The sequence below is a fragment of the Crocuta crocuta genome, unplaced genomic scaffold (assembly GCF_008692635.1).
Source record: "Crocuta crocuta isolate KB4526 unplaced genomic scaffold, BGI_CrCroc_1.0 scaffold645, whole genome shotgun sequence".
Lineage (NCBI taxonomy): Eukaryota > Metazoa > Chordata > Mammalia > Carnivora > Hyaenidae > Crocuta > Crocuta crocuta.
This window is the reverse complement of record NW_027530190.1, coordinates 2,160,058-2,172,094: the sequence shown is the minus strand read 5'-3', so window position 1 is coordinate 2,172,094 and position 12,037 is coordinate 2,160,058. Positions and strand designations below refer to the sequence as shown.

Genomic DNA, 12,037 nt, shown 5'->3' with positions numbered 1-12,037 from the left:
AGGGAACTCCTCTCATACTTGTTTTCTCTCTGTCGATCCAGCAAATGAAAATGACAGCCCTGCAATAGCAAAATATCTAAGCTAAAACATATTTTAAAAGCCCTAATTGGTATAATAACCTATAATTTTCTTTTCTTTTTTGGCATCACCCATTTTGTATCTTGCATTTCCAGTTTCCCTCAATCACATAATTATCAGATATTCTTGCGGATTTTAAGAGGTGGTTTTGGTGTCATATTCTTCAATTAATTGACTGGTTTGTTTCCATTAAGTGTAATCTTTTGTGCTTTGACTTCCTGTCTATGGAACATTCCAGTTTAGTAGTACCTTTTGAGGCTTTTTTCCTGATTCATTGACTTTAATACTAGTTCTTGGTCTGAGTGAGAAATGTTGGAGGTGGTACAGAAAATATTCTTCTGTTTACTTGCAGATTAAGCTTCCCTAAAGGTAATACTATTTCTGGGTATAAGATTGGATTGACTACCTTGGTTCTGTTGATTTTCATTGTGTGAATAGTGGCTAGATAAACTTCTTTTCTTTGGCCATTCCATTGGCTTTTGAACTTGGTTACAGATCTTTTGTGGACTGCTTAGATTGAATGTTTGTGATCCATCAAAACTGATATGTTGAAGCCCTACCTCCACCAATATGATAGTATTTGGAGGTGGGACTTTGGGGAGATATTTAGGTTAAATGAAGTTATACATGTGGGACTCATATGATGAAATTAATATCCTTATAAAAAGAGCAAAAGGAATGAGAGCTCTTTCTCTGTCCGTAAGAACACAGTTAGGAAAGGCCTGTAGGCACACTTCTCAGGCAGCTGTATACAAGCCAGTAAGAGAGCACTTAACAAAAATTGAATCTGGCGACCGACACCTTGATCTTGGACTTCTTAGCTTCCAGAACTGTGAGAAATAAACACTTGTTGTTTAAGCCACAGATCAATCTATGACATTTTGTTAAATGTTAAAGCAGCAACCTGGCTGTCTAAGACACAGGCCTTTTCCAGCTTCTCTACTTTTGGGCTTCAAAATAAATAGGATAGGGCATATGGCTTCAATAACCAGTATTGAGCATATAGAGGTGATAATTCTCCTACTTCCTTTAGACCCAATACCCACTTATTTTTCCTTGTACCATACTTTAAAACTGAATACAAAAATAGATTATTTTTGGAGACAAAATCCTTATGTTGTAAGCACTTTATTTATCATTCCCTTTAACCCTGCCCAGTATTTTTTGTCAACAACCTAGATGAGAACTGTAATGTAAAGACCTTATTTTTACTTTCTATGATGTCCTTCCTCTACAACCTGATTACAGTGCCCTGTTTTCCCTGGGAAGTTACCTTTCCCCATTTTCACTCCTCAGTCCATATGATTGAAGGAAGGCTTACTTCATCCATAGCTCCAGGAGTGAGTGTGATATTCACATGAGGAAGTGTATCTCCTAACCACACTGATTGGTTCTGAGATGGACATATGATGCATTTCAGGCAAATAAGAGGGAGGTTTAAGTCTTGCTGAGATCATTGGGACAAAGGATGAGCTCCATAAAGAGGAAAACGATGCTGAGAGAGGCAGAGTAGCCAGCTGATGTTATTTCTTTACCTGGATCCAGTTTATATCTGAATCTACCCTGGACTTATTGATCATGTAAGCCAGTACATTTTCTCTTTGGGTTAGGTCAGTTTTTGTTTTTGTTTTTTTTTAAATGTTTTATTTCTGAGAGAGAGGCAGCGTGAGCAGGAGAGGGTCAGAGAGAGAGGAAGACACAGAATCTGAAACAGGGTCCAGGCTCTGAGCTGTCAGCACAGAGCCCGATGTGGGGCTCGAACCCACAAACCATGAGATCATGACCTGAGCCGAAGTCGGACGCTTAACCAACTGAGCCACCCAGGCGCCCCTGGGTTAGGTCAGTTTTAGTAGAATCTTTACTGATTATAACTGAAAGAGTGCTAAATAACATGATTACTAAATTCACAGACAGTAAGAAGCATGAAGAGATAGAGAATATATTAGAATATATTACAGAGTCAAAATCCAGAAAGATCTTTGCTAAAAAGAAGAGCAACAACTAATAAGATAAAATGTAAGGTCCTATATTTGTTCCAGATCATCAGCTGGACAAAATGAGGAGCAGGCTGACATGGATAAATATGGAAAAGATTTAGTCATTTTAGTGAATTGGCTACTCAATCACAATTATTACTGTGAGGAGACGGTCAAGAATATGTGTATTCTGTTCCATTAAACTATTCACCTATTGTTATGCCCATGCCACAGTGGACCCTATTGTCTTAATGACTGTAGGTATACAGTATTAGGTAGTGTGACTCTGCCAACTTTGTTTTCCTAAACTCTTGGCTATTCCATGTCCTTTGCATTTCCATATAACTGGAATATTGTGAGCTTCCCCAAATTAAAAAGAAATTAATTAAGAATTGCATAGCTTTTGAAGCTAGTAGGACTAGTGAATTATAAATTGTTTTTAATGCCAGTGACACTTGAACTGGTTAAAAAATAATACTCATTATACTTTAACAGTCCTTTGAGAAAATTAGTATTGAATTATGATAGGTCTTCAGAAATGCATACTTAAGATGCAAACACCCTGTATTTTTATTTTTGTAAACCAATAGTGCATAGTACATTTATGGAAAACTACATAAACTACTAACAGTATTTTGCTCTGGGTGAAGGTTGGATTGGGTGTCTGGTAAAGGACAGGGATTTACCTTTTTTATACTCTTGAAATCTTTTAAATTAAAAAATCTAATAAAATTTCAAATTAAAAATTTAATATGCATGATTGACGTCTATCTCTAAATCATAATTCCTTTGTACGAATGAAATCTGTTCTGATTTATGATTGTGGATGCTGTTTGTAGTTAATGTCACTGCAGTTTTCCATCTTTATTTCCTGGCTCACCCCATCACCTGGACTCTATGGAACTTTAATCAGTCTAGTAGATCCTGCATTTAACAAATTCTTTGATATACCAGTTAAGATTTTTATGACTGTTCTTTACCCCAAATAAATAGTTAATTATACTTTAGGGCTTACAGATCTTTTGTAGTGCTTCCTGTTGCTCAACTTATACTTTCTTGTGTATCCTAACTGTACTTTATTTATCCCGGCCTCAGTTGCCTAATCTGTAAAATGTGTTGGGCTAAAGTATGGTCCAAAGTCTTTTCTGGTTCTGTGAGTTTATAAGTTTGCTTTCCATTCCATTCCATTCCATTCCATTCCATTCCATTCCATTCCATTCCATTCCATCCCATTCCATTCCATTCATGATCCAGACAGACAGTGATGACATAATCGTGAAGACGAGACATGACACTCATAGTGTTCAAGCTTCGGAAAAGTTATGTCTGCTCTTTGCTACTCCTTAGCCTTGTGATTCACATTTCTCATTTTAGAATATTCAGGATGTCTGTAGTTACCAACATGTGGGACAGATTGAGTCACTGGCCCCTCTCTGCATCTGCACTCCTGTCATGGCTTCATTTTGGGCAGAGTGTACTTCCTCAATCCTTAACTTGCTTTGGTTAATGAGATATGGGCAGCAGTTGTGTCATTTTTCAGCCTAAGACTTAAGAGGCCTTGTATGCCTCCACTAGTTATCTTGTGCTTCTCGTTCTGCTGGTTCAAGGAGAATGAGAGACATGGGGAGCAGACTGACAGATCTGAGAAGCAGAGCCTCTTGATGGAGTCCAGCTTGGATCAGCTGAGTCTTAGCTAACCTTTAGATCTTCAAACATAAATACTCATTAAGTCTTGGTGTTGTCTGTGACATAGCATTTTGGGGATGCCTAACTGAATCAACAGGTACCATTGACTTCTATTAAGATGTATTTTGAAATAGGAAATGCATTCACATGGTTCAAAAATAAAAATATAAAAAGGCATACAGTGAAATGTTTTGTTCCATTCCCTATTCCCTACTCACCTTGGTCCCGTCCAGTGTCTACCACTAAAAGTTGCCCACTTTATTGGTTTCTTTTGTATCCTTCTTGAGTTTCTTTATGTAAATGTGGTTAGACATGAATGTACAATCTTGGCTACCATTCCCACCATTATATACAGTTTTGTGGTTTGCTTTTTTCATCTGATACATCTTAGATATATTTGTGTATCTGTGTATAGAAAGCTTCCTTATTCCTTTTTACAGCTGTATTGAATATCACAATGAAAGAGAACACAGCCTCCTATTGATGGTCACTTGTTTTCTATCTTTTACTGCAGCGTAAGTGTATCTGTGGGATAAAGTCTCAAGAAAAAGAAGATGTATACAGATGAGATAGCTACTGCCAAAGTATTCTTCATAGAGGAACAAATGAATTTGCACTGGTAAGAGATAATTGTAAGTGTCTAACAGCATTTGCCTTTAATCTGCAGGACCAGTGTAATATTTCACACAGGAAGCCATCCCACTGACATTCCAGGAGACATGGAATGATATTTTCAGAAAGCTGATGCCTATATACACAGGAAGTTCCCAGCATTTTATAGGTATCAGCTTCTTAAGGCTCACAACATTCTGTGAGGTACTGTCACTGCTGTCATCTTGAAGATGAGGAGATCCAAGTGGAGGGAAGCTGAGGGACTTACCTGATTTTATTCAGTAGAGAGTAGTGGGTGGAGCTACAATTATACCTTATGTACACTTATCCTAGGCTAAGACAGCTAAACCATAACTTCTCTAAAATTACTTTTAAAATAGTGCTGTAATTAAACTAATGTTAGTTTAATATCCTAAAATATTTTTCCTGACACGTCCTGTTTTGATAATAGCTTTCACTAAAAAATAATTAAAAAATAATTTATAGTTTGTGTGTGTGTGTGTGTGTGTGTGTATGTGTGTGTGTGTATTTGACTGTACCTATGGGAATCTGGTGAATTTCCACTTATAACCTGAAAATGTATTAAGATATGTAAGAAACCGTTATGAACTGGACTCTATTTATTTATTTATTTTAATTTATTTGTTTATTTTGAGAGAGAGTGCATGTGCATGTAAATGGGGAAGGGCAGAGAAGAGAGAGAGGGAGGAAGAGGGAATCCCAAGCAGGCTCCCTGCTGTCAGCATAGGGCCTGATGACAAATGTAGAACTGGAAATCACGAACCATGAGATCATGACCTGAGCCAAAATCAAGGTCCTTAACTGACTTAGCCACCCAGGGCCCCTGAACTGGACTCACTTTAAAAATTCTGTGGTTATATGGTTTGTGGTTTGGGCCCTCCATTGAGCTCCGTGCTGAAAGCTCAGAGCCTGGAGCCTGCTTTGGATCCTGTGTCTCCCTCTTGTTTTGCTCTGCTCCCACTCACACTCTGTCTCTATCTCTCAAAAATGAATACATGTTTAAGAAATTTTTTAAATTCTGTGGTTATAATTGTTGATTACATTTTTAGAAAATGTGTTTTTTAAAATGGGTTTTGGAAAATGTGTAAAAGTGCCTGCGAACTAAGTAGACAATACACCTTGCCCACAATTAAAAATATCACCTCTCTGTATGTTCATTTAATATTCATATCACTCCTGTGAATTACAGGTATTAATATTCTGATTTTACAGATAAGGAAACTGAAGCTTAGAGAAAAGGGTTGACTTTCTCAATATTGCCCAGATAGTGCAGATGATAATGACACTGAGTAATATTTACTGAGTATTTACCATATGCTGGGCACATTACTAGGCCCACTTTACATGGACCTATTTAATCATCACAAGAATTCTATGAGCAGTTACTCTTACATCTTTACAAATGATAAATTGGGATTTAAAGAAATTTAGAAACTTTCTTAAGACCATAGAGCTAGGAAGCGATAGTGTTGGGCATTTAATCTAGTTTGATATGGGTCAATTTAATGTGTCAACTTGGCTAGACTACAGCCCCCACTATAACAGTCAATGAAACGCTAGTCTAGGTATTGCTGTGAAGGTATTTTGTAGATGTGATTAAAGTCCAAAATCAGATGACTTTAAGTAAGGAAGATTATCCTAGATAATCTACATGGGCCTAACTCAGTTGTAAGGCCAGAAGAGCAGAGCTAAGCTTCCCTAAAGAAGAAATTCTGCCTGTGGACTGCACCTTCAGCAGCCTGAGAGTTCTAGTCTGCCCTCCCTGGTGGGCTGCCCAGTGGACTGCAGACTTGCCTAGTCACCCCCCATAATCACACAAGCCAGTTCTTTGCAATACATTTTTTAATATGTATTTCTTACCACTTGTCTTTCTCTGGTTGAACCAGATTTGTCTGGTTGATATATTTGTCTAAGTCCCAAGCACAAACACTTACCAGAATGCAATATTCATTCTTTGTATAGAACACATTAGAAATTTGAAACTAAGTCCAGAGCTCTATGCTTGGACTGAACCACACGTTACACTTTTATACTCTGCCTTGTACTATGAGCTTTTATATTTCGTACCTTCCAGCTTGATTGAAGGCAGACACCAGGTTTTACTTATTTTTCCTGTACTGTGTAGCATGCACACAGGACCCACAGCTCGGCTGTCAAAATGATTTCTGTCATACCTGCATGCAGCCATATGTCATTCACCTTCTTGCTTTTGTACTCTCAAGTTTGGGGGCCACCATTATTTCTAACTTTCCTTTTACCTTTCTATTTTAATTCTTAACTTAGGGACTTAGAATTTTAGTCAGTATTCTTGTCCCCTGTGTTATGAATTATTAGAGTTTGTCCTGGGAAATGTAAAACCTTAGTGGGAGAAAGGGGTGATTGTCAGAATGTTGGTGGTGATTTCGTTTAGCTGTTTAACGTCTGCTGCAGGCCTTCCAGAGCTGAGCTTCTGACAAATATTAACACGTAACATTCACAAACGTTCAGTTCCCCAATGAGTACAGTTGGAATGGAAGGAACATGTTCCATACTATAGATAAGCCCTGATTGATTCTAAGGTCAAAATGTTATCCTACCGGTTAAGTGATTGGTCCAAAAGACATTTATCTTTCTTTCTCTTTCTCTATTTGTGTTTTGTTTCTTAAATAAGGTCTCTCTTTAACATTTTCCCATCTCCTGTCAATTAACCTCAAAGTACGTGATGCATCCTTTGCTAAGAGAAGAGTTTTCCTCAGACCTTTTTATAACTTAGGAGGCCGATTTTTAGCTGTAATAAATTCCAGCTTAATTTTTATATACTGTGACATTTCTTTCATAGTTCTTAAATACATGATTCATATTTAAAACAACAATTAGTACTTATATTACATTTGTTATTAGTATCATAAATCAATAAATCTTTGTTTCGGGGGCACCGGTATATGTCTGTTGCCGTTGTAAAGACTAAGAAAACAAGATACAAAAATAGGTGGTCCCCCCTAAGCATTTACTTCAGTCATAATCAGAATTAAGACCAGAACTTAAATTTTTTGACTCTAGTTAGAGACTGAGAAATTTTGTTTAGATGGATCACAGACTATGTGAGCTGAGCCACAAAATGTGGAATGTGTCTCCCTTTCCTAAGGTTGCAAAAAATTTATATCAAACTTTATAAAGCATAGATTTATTTTATATGGAAAGTAAAACCACATGCATCTTATTCTGAAAAATCCTAAGGCCAATATAAAAGCTGAGATAGTTATTTAAATTTACTCCAGGTGATTTAATTGCTGGTACCGTGTTGTGTTGCTTACGTTGTCCTGTAGAAAACATAGATATCTATGTACCTAATCCCCTTGCTATTCCTTCTTTTCCTCTGAAAGAATTTTGTAAGCGATAATTTCCTACACTGAAGTCATGCAGGAAATATGTAAACATCCAACATGCTTTTACAAATCTGTAAGTATAAAGTTGAACACATTCAACTTTTCCCAATATAGGCTACCAAGGAAAATATGCAGAAAAACTATTTTGCAGTATAAAGCAGTAAAGCCCAATGCAAACTATCAAAAGAACAAAGTAGGAATCAGACCTCATTTGTTTCCTTCCAAGTGTAAATTACTTGATAATGGAGGCTTGGTTAGATTAAAGAGCATAGACATGGTGCCAGTGACGTCAGTGGTTATTGTTGTTGAGCATACAATTCTGTTTTCTTTTCCTTTTTCTTTCTTTCTTTTTTTTTTTTTTTTGAGAGTGTGTGCATATGTACGTGTGTGAGCAGGGAAAGGACAGAGAGTCTCAAGTAGGCTCCATGCTCAGCATGAAGCTGGATGCGAGGCTCATTCCCATGATCCTGGGATCGTGACTTGAGCCAAAAATCAAGAATCAGACACTCAACTGACTGAGCCACTCTGGCATCCCATAATTATGTTCTTAAAGGAATTCTATTTGTGTTATTCCGTAGATAATGCAACAGGGTCATTTGACCCCTGAAAAGTAAATAAAAATGACTATTCTGCATTGTTCCCATTGGTATTAAGTATATCTGTTAATCCCATGACTTGTAAAAAGGCAGGTTTGCCTTGAAACTATGGAATTTTCCCAATGTGGCAACATTTCAGCAAGATCTGTTAAAGAACACTTTTGCAAGGGAAGCACAAAACTCTCTAAAGGATGTGTTCCCCTAATCACTCTCTTTGGTTGGTTCATACAACTTACAGACCTCTTTACTCTTTACTCTCGGCTTATTGTTTTTAGGATGCCTGAGTTTGAATTCTCCTCCTTCACTTCCTAGTTATGTTATGTGAGTATGGCTAACAGTCGTTAGGGCTGTTTACCAGTACTCTGGTCTCCTCCTTTTGGCACACGATAGGTTTGTACTTCTTCTCCTCCTTGAGGTAGGTCATGGCCCATGACCTCTAGGAAGGAGGAAGGGCGTAAGTCACCATCTTTCTCTTCCCACTGCATGGCAGCCAGCTTCTAATCAGACAGTAGATGCTCCATTTTTCTACAAAGAGCAGAGTCCCAGCCATGGCACAATAGACAGCATGAATTAAAAATAAAACTGTTGTCTTAAACCACTGAGATTTTGGGGTTGTTTTATTATAATCTCACCTATCCTTACTAATAAAATGACCTTGTATAAGTACATAACTGTTAATTTTCCTATCTGTAAAATAGGAATATTAATAGTAACTACCTTAAGGTTGGTGTGTGGACTAAACAAAATTATACAACTAAAGCACTTACCACAATGTCTGCCACATGATACATCCTCACTTATTGTTGGCTGCTATTGTTATCATCATTATGCAGAATCTTGGCTAAACAGTATATATTTTTAAAATTCCCAAAGTTGATTCTCTTCATATCCAGTCTTTTTAAAGAATTTCTTTCTTGAACATCTTTCTAAGATGTTTCACATCCTTTTCTCCCTTAAATAGAATTATTAAGGACTTAGGGTTGTTATTATAAATGGCAATTATTATACTGTAATGTAATATAGTTCAGGAGGACACTTTGAAGTGTGTTAGGTATATGTTCTGATGTTTCTGTGTATTTTTAAAAATGTTTTATCTATTCCTGAGAAAGAGAGAGAGACAGCGTGAGCAGGGGAGGGTCCAAGAGAGAGAGACACACACAGAATCTGAAGCAGGCTCCAGGCTCTGAGCTAGCTGTCAGCACAGAGCCGAACACAGGGCTTGAACCCACGAACCATGAGATCATGACCTGAGCTCAAGTCAGATGCTTAACCTACTGAGCCACCCAGGTGCCCCGGTTTCTGTGTATTTTTATAGCAGTTTTTGTTCTCTGTCACTTTTGTGCTGTTTTTGGTGTACTTTCAAAAAATTTTTTAAAATAATTATTTTTGAGAGAGAGACAGAGAGAGAGAGAGAGAGAATGCAAATGGGGAAGGGGCAGAGAGGGAGGGAGACACAGAATCTGAATTGGGCTCCAGGCTCTGAGCTGTCAGCACAGACCCTGTCATGGGGCTCAAACTCATAAATGGTGAGATCAGACCTGAGCTAAAACTGGATGCTTAACTGACTGAGCCACCCAGGCGCCCCATTGGTGTACTTTTGATAATTAAAAAAATAATAATCTCACCTGACCTCCTAATATACTGCTTTTAATCTGCTTCAAATTTTAGAAGATGTTAACCAGTTTTGTTAGAATTATACATAACTTAAATTAGCCTGAAGTACATGACCACTTGGTAAGTACACATTGCTATAATTCCTTGTAGTAGCCTACTGATGTTTTTTCTTTTTTGAAAAAGAAAGAATTCCATCTTATCATCTGTTATTATTAGAAAAGTTTCCACTTCACTGTAATTGAGAAGTTAAAAAGGGTCTAAATTGGATAGTGTTTATATTCCATCACTTTTATCATCCGTTGGAAGTATAAGTAGATTAGCATCACCAGTACACTTCCAGTGTAAAAAACATGAGCTTGGGTGCTTTTGGAGGTTCAGGGTGCCTCTGATTCATTATTCCTTACCTCGAAAGCCCATCATGCAACTATCTTGGTACTGGGAGAAAATGCCACCATTCCTGCCACTTTCACAAACCAACGTGGCAAAGACCAGTAAAGGTGGGAAAAGGGAGTGAGGAAGGAGAGGAGATTTTCCTAATGCACTCCTAATGTACAAGTGGAAATGGAAGTTTGTCATTACCACTTCCAGGTGATGTCAGCTTATTTGGGAATATTGCAAGGTTACTCAGAATCCTAGGATCACTGTTGTTAGTGTGTGTGTGTGTGTGTGTGTGTGTGTTTGTGTGTGTGTTTGTGTATGTGTTCGGGGCATTAAAGAAATAACATAGTTCCTTACCCTTATAATTTATCCAATATATGTGATTATGGTGAATTATCAGGGCATATGATTTATGAAGGACAATAAAAGGCAATACTTCTGTACAGGTAGGAGATATGTTTTCTCATTGACATTGGTTTCTCCTTTCTCTATAATAGCCTTTGGAGTTTGCTTTGAATGGCAAAGCGTAGGTGAGGCTATAGGTAGAGATCTATTTTTTCTCCACTGATCTAGACCATTTAGATGTTATCTGTTGGAATTTGCATCTTGAGTGACAAAATGACTGAAACAGTTGGAATGGAATCATTGTAGCAGCAAAATCCTGAAGGGAGGGGGGGTCATTATTTTCTGCTATTTACACCCCCTGAAGTGTCTGACTCTTGATCTTTTCCAAGGCTTCTGGGGCTATGTCATACCCAGAAATTCATTTTCTACATTAGTCCATTTCTGTTGCTTATAACCAAAAACTCTTACTCTTTTATGTTTTATGTTTCACAGTGAGCATTAACACAGACTTTTTAAATGCTAGTTTTTAAATATATTGAACAAGAAGATGCATTTTTAGAATAGAACATTAATGATTTTGAGTAAAGACAATTTCTAAAATAGACTACCATTCATTGAGCATGTGTGTGTATACAGTTATTTTAAAATATATATGTATAAAACTTTATTATTAGAATGACTTAGTGAGTAAGCTTACTCTCCCCATTTTATGTATGAAGACACTGAAGCCTAGAGTTGGTTAATTTCCCAGTCACACAGCTGGAAAGGGGTGGGGTAGGATTTATAAACAGATCTGGTTGACTTAACCATCATCAGAAACCATACTGTTTCCCATATCAGAAATAATATTATATTTTAGACTCAATTTTAAGCCAATACCTACTTGAAAATTAGGTATATCCTCTTTTTTTTACTAGGATTCTGAGAACAAAGCAGAATAAATGTTAATGAAAATAAGTGGCAGGCTTAGAACACATCTCCAAAGTGAAAATGGTTGTAAGTATCAGTCTTCTAGTCCAGTGCCATTACTGCCTTTGTTTCACATTCTGTTTTCAAAAGAAGGATACTTAATGTAGTTATTCTAGATAACACTAAGCTTAGTCAGAAGTTTATATTTAAAATTTTGTGAGGTAGATTTTAACTGAATTAGTATTTTAAGGAATGCGTGGGTGGCTCAGTTGGTTAGGAAACGAATTTTGGCTCAGGTCATGATCTCACAGTTCCTGAGCTCAAGTCCCACATCAGGCTCTGTGCTGACAGCTCAGAGCCTGGAACCTGCTTCAGATCCTGTGTCTCCCTTTCTCTCTGCCCCTCCCCTGCTTGTACTCTGTCTTTCTCTCTCTCAAAAATAAATAAATAAAATCAT

The 12,037-nt window shown here is 37.3% G+C and overlaps 1 long non-coding RNA gene across 1 annotated transcript in view; it reads left to right on the top strand.

The window, feature by feature from the left end:
* LOC144232368 (uncharacterized) overlaps positions 1-12,037 on the top strand; it is a 107,110-nt gene that overhangs the window by 46,211 nt on the left and 48,862 nt on the right. Inside the window, exon 3 of the long non-coding RNA XR_013335374.1 lies at positions 4,255-4,359. This is a non-coding gene — a long non-coding RNA (uncharacterized LOC144232368). The remainder of the gene's footprint in view (positions 1-4,254; positions 4,360-12,037) is intronic.